At 55.5% G+C, this 6,222-nt stretch overlaps 1 pseudogene; it reads left to right on the forward strand.

Annotated features, from left to right (window-relative positions):
• The first annotated feature begins 2,760 nt into the window (after positions 1 to 2,760).
• LOC116241616 (protocadherin alpha-2 pseudogene) lies at positions 2,761 to 5,945 on the forward strand (annotated as a pseudogene).
• The last annotated feature ends 277 nt before the right edge of the window (positions 5,946 to 6,222 follow it).

The raw sequence follows: 6,222 nt of genomic DNA on the forward strand, positions 1-6,222 counted from the left end.
GTGTGCCATCTTGTGTCAGGACTCATTCTAAATATGAGTGTATACGCAAAATCCTGTATAGCAGCCCAGGTCACTTTCTCTGCAGAAAAAAGAAAGTTCTTTACAGCCACAGGTATGTGTTTGTATTTTTTATTTTTTATTTCTTGGAGGACTCACCAGTGTTGGAGGCAGTAAGCTAAGGTGTTCGGCAGTAGATACTCTGTCAACTTGGGTGCTATTCACAGAATTTTCTCAGCTTCTCTGTGTGAACTTGGTGGTTTCTCAGTATAGCTATAGGTAGTGTGAAAGACAAGTTCTTTGTGCATTTGTGATGAGTGTGCAGTGGTACAATCCTTGAGGATTTGCTTTACCCTCAGCAGAAGAATGAAATGCCACATCGGCTTGATATGAGTTAGAACAGTACAACTCTCCCAAGATGTAGCTTATCTTGAATCATTCAAATGTCTGTGCAATCTCAATTTTGACCTCAGCCCAACTCCAAGTTACCTGAAAATAAAACAGTACTCATTTTGCTGCCTATAGCGTATGTGTTCTCATCCCTCTGGGTATGGCATGAATGAGAAGGTGATCTGCTTATACTGTGTAAATGGATGATCTTAGCAAGTGGGTAAGTAGAAGGAAAATACATTTATGCTCTTTAAACATCTTTCATTCTGGATTCACATGGAGTGAGTTTGCTGTTTTTTTTTTTTTATATAAAGTCTGTCCCAGAATTTCTTCCCATGCAGTGGTCAAGACATTGGTCTCTATCCAGGCTGTTATGTCTGTTATCTACGTGAAGCTGCAAAAAAACGTGTCTTGGAGAATACTACTCGTAGCATTTCTCTATTTGCTCACAGTCTGCTGCATCTGGAAAAATCAACAAAATGCTTCTACACAGGGCAGGATTCATTTTTGTCTCTATCTGTCAGTCTGGGGTAATACTGATGTGAGATCACAGGAGATACATAGGCGCAAAAAACGGAAATGCAGAACAAAGCCTGTTCCATTGTATCCTGAATGTGTCAGGAACGTGTTAATGAAAGTCTCCATCCCTGGGTGATGCAGTGTCTGCTGGAAGTTGCTGCTTACCTTTCTCATGAGCTTGTCTGCTCAGGAGCATCACAGAAGCCTCATCTTCAGAGGCTGAACCTCCACTCTGCCCTGCAGGAAAGAATCTGGATTAGGAGACATGCTCTGTCCAAATGCTTCCTCAGACCAATGAGCCTGCCTTTGGTTGGGGTAAAGAAATACAGGTAAGGTACAAAGATGCAGGACTAAGGAGAGTCTTTGTGATTAGAATTTGTACACTGTGAACTCACCAGAAATTAAACACGAATAACCTGTGAGGAGAAGTCATTGGTCATGAGTGTAAGAAGGGGAGCTGTTTCCCGCTTTTCTCCCTGCACTCAATCCTTATAAGACTTACGTGAACAGCCTGTGAACCTCAACTTCCAGTGTTTAGGCTAAAGATGACATTCATTTTAGATATATTTTGTACTAAGAACGGTATAGAGGACCACAGGAATGGAGCATGTTTTCAGAAACATTTCAGGTAAACCACATGGGTTCTAACAGAGGAGCACTGATCACAGTCATCGTGGAAGCTGTCCCTCTAAGCAAAATTCAATGTATTTCCTGCACACCCATTTCATTTGGAAAGGAAGGATGAAAGGTTACTCCACGTCTCATTGTAGCTAAAAACACATGCACTTCTGTGGAAATGGTACAGTGCTATAGGTAAAGATTCAGAAGAGCAAAGAAGAAAAAGAAACAAAAACAACTGAAAGAGCAATGAAGTGAAAAGAATGAAAAATAGTAAAGATGAAGTGAATCCGGCACGAGAGGCAATTCCCACAGCAAGCCAACTCTGCAACCTCTGTCCTGGCTGCCAACGAAGGTATCCCTTTGTGGCCAAGAAGATCAACAGTATCCAGGGCAATGGGTCATATTAAAAGGAGAATGGCCAGCAGGTTGGGAGAGGTGATCCTAGTCTGCCCCAGTGCTTTTCTGGAGCACTGTATCCAGTTCTGGGCTCCCCAGTTCAAAAACGGGATCTTGTAGGAAGAGTCTGGCAAAAAGTGACAAATTAAGGGCCAGGAGCATTGCTTGTGAAAGAAAGGCTGAAAGAACTGTGTCTGTTCAGCATAGAGAAGAGAAGGCTGAGGGGGGATCTCATCACCATTTAAAGTGCATCAGTCATGTCGATGGGGTGGAGTGTTTTCATTGATGAGCAACGATGTGGCAGCAGTGAAAATCTGGAACACAAGGAAGTATCATTTAAACAAAAGGATAAAATTATTTATTGGCATGCAGACAGAACTCTGAAACAGCCTGCCTAGAGAGTCTGTGGATTTTCCCTCTCTGGATTCAGGACATGCTTTAACACGGGGAATGGAATCCGTGATGACTAGAGGTCTCTTACAATCCCTACAATTGTGCGATATGGTAATTCCCTGACCACGAGTGGAAGAAGAGGAACCGTTTCCCACTTTCCTCTGTGTGCACCATCCTTCTATAAAAAAAACGGTAAATCTCCGCTTCCCAATGTGATTGAAACGACTGACAGTTCAGTTTAGTTTGTTGCAAGAAATATCAAGAAAACGCTTGAACAGAGCATTCTTTCAGAGAAATTTCAATTTTACCAGGACAATTTAAAGGAGGACCACACTGATCACAGTAATCGTACCATCTGTCCCAATACCGACAAATACATTCAATGCATTCCAAAGCACACCCATTTCAACTCGAAAATAAGTGTGAAAGATTACTTGGCGTCTCATTACATTCCAACGGATGTGCACTTCTACTAAACGAGAACAACGAAAAATGCTGAGGATACGTCTTGTAAAAAAAGAAAAAAAAGAAAAAGTTGCATAAGGAATTGAAAACGGAAATAAGGGCAGAGAGAATCATTCACGGTAAATGGAGAAGCATGAGACGCAATTCCCTCCGCGAGCCACATGATGCCGCTCCGAGCTAAGGAACGCGCGATGCGATCGGGGAAAGGGAGGGGAACACCTTCCGGTGCCCATGGAAAAGAAGGCAGAGCAAGAGCGAGCGGCGGGGAGGAGGACGCGCGTCCCGTGAGGAAGGATTGTGGGGGCGAGCGCGGGCGGAGGGTTTGTAGCAGGCAGGTGGTGAGGTGCGTGGCGTGGAGAAGGAGCGGTGCGGCGTTGAGGGCGATGGTCGGCGGTGGAGCATCGCGTCGGAGCTGGGCGGCCGCGGTGCTGGTGCTGCAGGCGGCCTGGGCGCTGGGCGGCGGGCAGGTGCGCTACTCGGTGCCGGAGGAAGCGGAGGCCGGCACGGTGGTGGGGCGGCTGGCGCAGGACCTGGGCCTGGAGGCGGGCGAGGCGGAGGCGCGGCGGCTGCGGCTGGTGTCGCGGGGCCGGCGGGCGAGCGTGGAGGTGAGCGGGGCGAGCGGGGCGCTGGTGGTGAGCTCGCGGCTGGACCGGGAGGAGCTGTGCGGGAAGAGCGCGCCGTGCGCCCTGCGCCTGGAGGTGCTGCTGGAGCGGCCGCTGCGCGTCTTCCACGTGGAGGTGGAGGTCACCGACATCAACGACAATGCCCCGCGCTTCCCCGCCGCCTCCAAAAACATCAGCATCCCGGAGAACTCTCCTTCTGGTTCTCGCTTTCCACTGGAGGGCGCGTCGGATGCGGATATGGGAGCGAACGCGCAGCTTTCCTATCAATTAAGCCCGTCCGAGCATTTCGCTCTGGAAGTAAAATCTATAGATGACAATATAATCTCCGTAGCTTTGATTTTAACGCATCCTCTGGACCGGGAGTCGGTGTCGGAGCACCGCTTGGTGTTGACGGCGAGTGACGGGGGCAGGCCGGCGCTGACGGGCACGGTGCAGCTGGTGATCTCGGTGCTGGATGCGAACGACAACGCGCCGCAGTTCAACCAGTCGGTGTATAAAGTGCAGCTGCCGGAAGATGCCATTTCTGGAACTGTTTTTCTGCAGTTAAAAGCGACAGACAAAGACGAGGGAATGAACCAAGAAGTTTATTATGCCTTTACAGACACAATTCCTGAGGAAGTGAAGGAATTATTTATAATTGATGGAATATCTGGGGAAATTAGAACTGCGGGAGAACTGGATTTCGAAGATGTTCGATCATTCGACCTCGAAATAGAGGCGAGAGATAAGGGCATTCCTCCCCTATCGGGTCACTGCAAGGTGTTGCTGCAGGTGGTGGACGTGAACGACAACGCGCCCGAGGTGTGGGTGACGTCGCTGTCGGTGCCGGTGCCCGAGGACGCGGCGCTGGGGACGGTGGTGGCGCTGCTGAGCGTGTCGGACCGGGACTCGGGGCCGAACGGGCGGGTGCGGTGCGCGGTGCGGCCGCCGTCGCCGTTCGGGCTGGTGGCGACGTTCGCGGGCTCGTACTCGCTGGTGCTGCGGGAGGCGCTGGACCGGGAGCGGGTGTCGGAGTACGAGGTGGAGGTGCGGGCGGAGGACGGCGGGGCGCCGCCGCTGCGCGCCAGCCGCGGGCTGCGGGTGCCGGTGTCGGACGTGAACGACAACGCGCCGGCGTTCGCGCAGGCCGTGTACACGGTGCTGGCGCGGGAGAACAACGCGGCGGGCGCGGAGCTGGCGCGGCTGTGGGCGCGGGACCCGGACGAGGCGGGCAACGGGCGCGTGAGCTACTCGGTGTCGGAGGGCGGCGCGGGGACGGGCGCGGGCTCGGGCTCGGGCTGGCGTCCGGCGTCGAGCTACGTGTCGGTGGACGCGGAGAGCGGGCGTCTGCGGGCGCTGCGGCCGCTGGACTACGAGGAGCTGCAGGTGCTGCAGTTCGAGGTGCGGGCGGTGGACGCGGGGGAGCCGCCGCTGTGCGGCAACGCCACGGTGCAGCTGTTCGTGGTGGACGAGAACGACAACGCGCCGGCGCTGCTGCCGCTGGCGGGCGGCGGGCCGGGGCCCTGGGCTGCGGGCGAGGCGGCGGAGCCGGCGGAGCCGGGGTCGCGGGCGTCGGGCTCGTCGGGATCTCCGGGCTCGGCGGGCTCGGTCGTGTCGTCGTGGTCGCTGTGGGCGCGGGCGGCGTGGGGTGCTCCGGCGGGGCAGGTGGTGGCGAAGATCCGCGCGGTGGACGCGGACTCGGGCTACAACGCGTGGCTGCGCTACGAGCTGCGGGAGCCGCGGGGCGAGGGCCCGTTCCGCGTGGGGCTGTACAGCGGCGAGGTGAGCACGGCGCGGGCGCTGGAGGAGGCGGACGGCCCGCGGCAGAGGCTGCTGATCGTGGTGCGGGACCACGGCGAGCCGCCGCGCTCGGCCACGGCCACGCTGAGCGTGTCGCTGGTGGAGGGCGCCGAGGCGGCGCTGGCGGCGGCGGCGGGGGCGGTGTCGGTGTCAGCGGGGGCGGGGCTGCGGCCGGCGGCGGGCGCGGAGGGCGGATCATCGGCGGCGGCGTCGGCGACGAACGTGTGGCTGGTGGCGGCCATCTGCGCGGTGTCGAGCCTGTTGGTGCTGGCGGTGGTGCTGTACGGGGCCGGGCGCTGGGCGCCGCGGGCGGCCGTGCTGGCGGGGCCCGGGCCGGCGACGCTGGTGTGCGCCAGCGAGGTGGGCAGCTGGTCGTACTCGCAGCGCCAGAGCCGGAGCCTGTGCGTGGCCACGGACGGCGCGGGCAAGAGCGACCTGATGGTGTTCAGCCCCAACTGCCCGCCGCCGCCCGGCCCCGCGCCGAAGGAGACGCCGCACGACGCGCCCTCCCTGCTGGACACGGTCAGTGCCCATCGCGGTCCTCTCGCCGTTTATATCTTTCTTTCCTTCCTTCCTTCCTTCCTTCCTTCCTTCCTTCCTTCCTTCCTTCCTTCCTTCCTTCCTTCCTTCCTTCCTTTCCATTTTTCTTTCTGTCGTTTCCCCTCATCTCCTTCTTTCTCCTATGCTACTTCCCGTGTGTTTGCTTCACGTCCTCTTGCATGTCCCCGCCATCCCTTCTCCTTCTCGCTCTCCGCTCTTTAACGTGTGTGGCTGCCGCGGTCTCGGGCCCGCCCCGGTCATTGCTGTTTTGGTGGTGGAGCTGCCCATGCTCTCAGCGGTTTGTCTTGGGAGCTTGTCTCCTAGTAGGTCCTTCCAGGAGTTGTGCAAGGTGAGGAAAGATGGAGAAGTTGTGCGAGAGTGGGCTGTGAAATTTTTTCTCATTTTTCCGTGATGAAAAACTGTGATACCATTTGGTGCTGTATGTGATCCCGTGTCATTTTTATCTTCTTCCTTCTCCCATCTGCCTGCTTGCTGTTAG

The sequence above is a fragment of the Phasianus colchicus genome, chromosome 15 (genome assembly GCF_987193195.1).
Source record: "Phasianus colchicus chromosome 15, bPhaCol1.hap1.1, whole genome shotgun sequence".
Lineage (NCBI taxonomy): Eukaryota > Metazoa > Chordata > Aves > Galliformes > Phasianidae > Phasianus > Phasianus colchicus.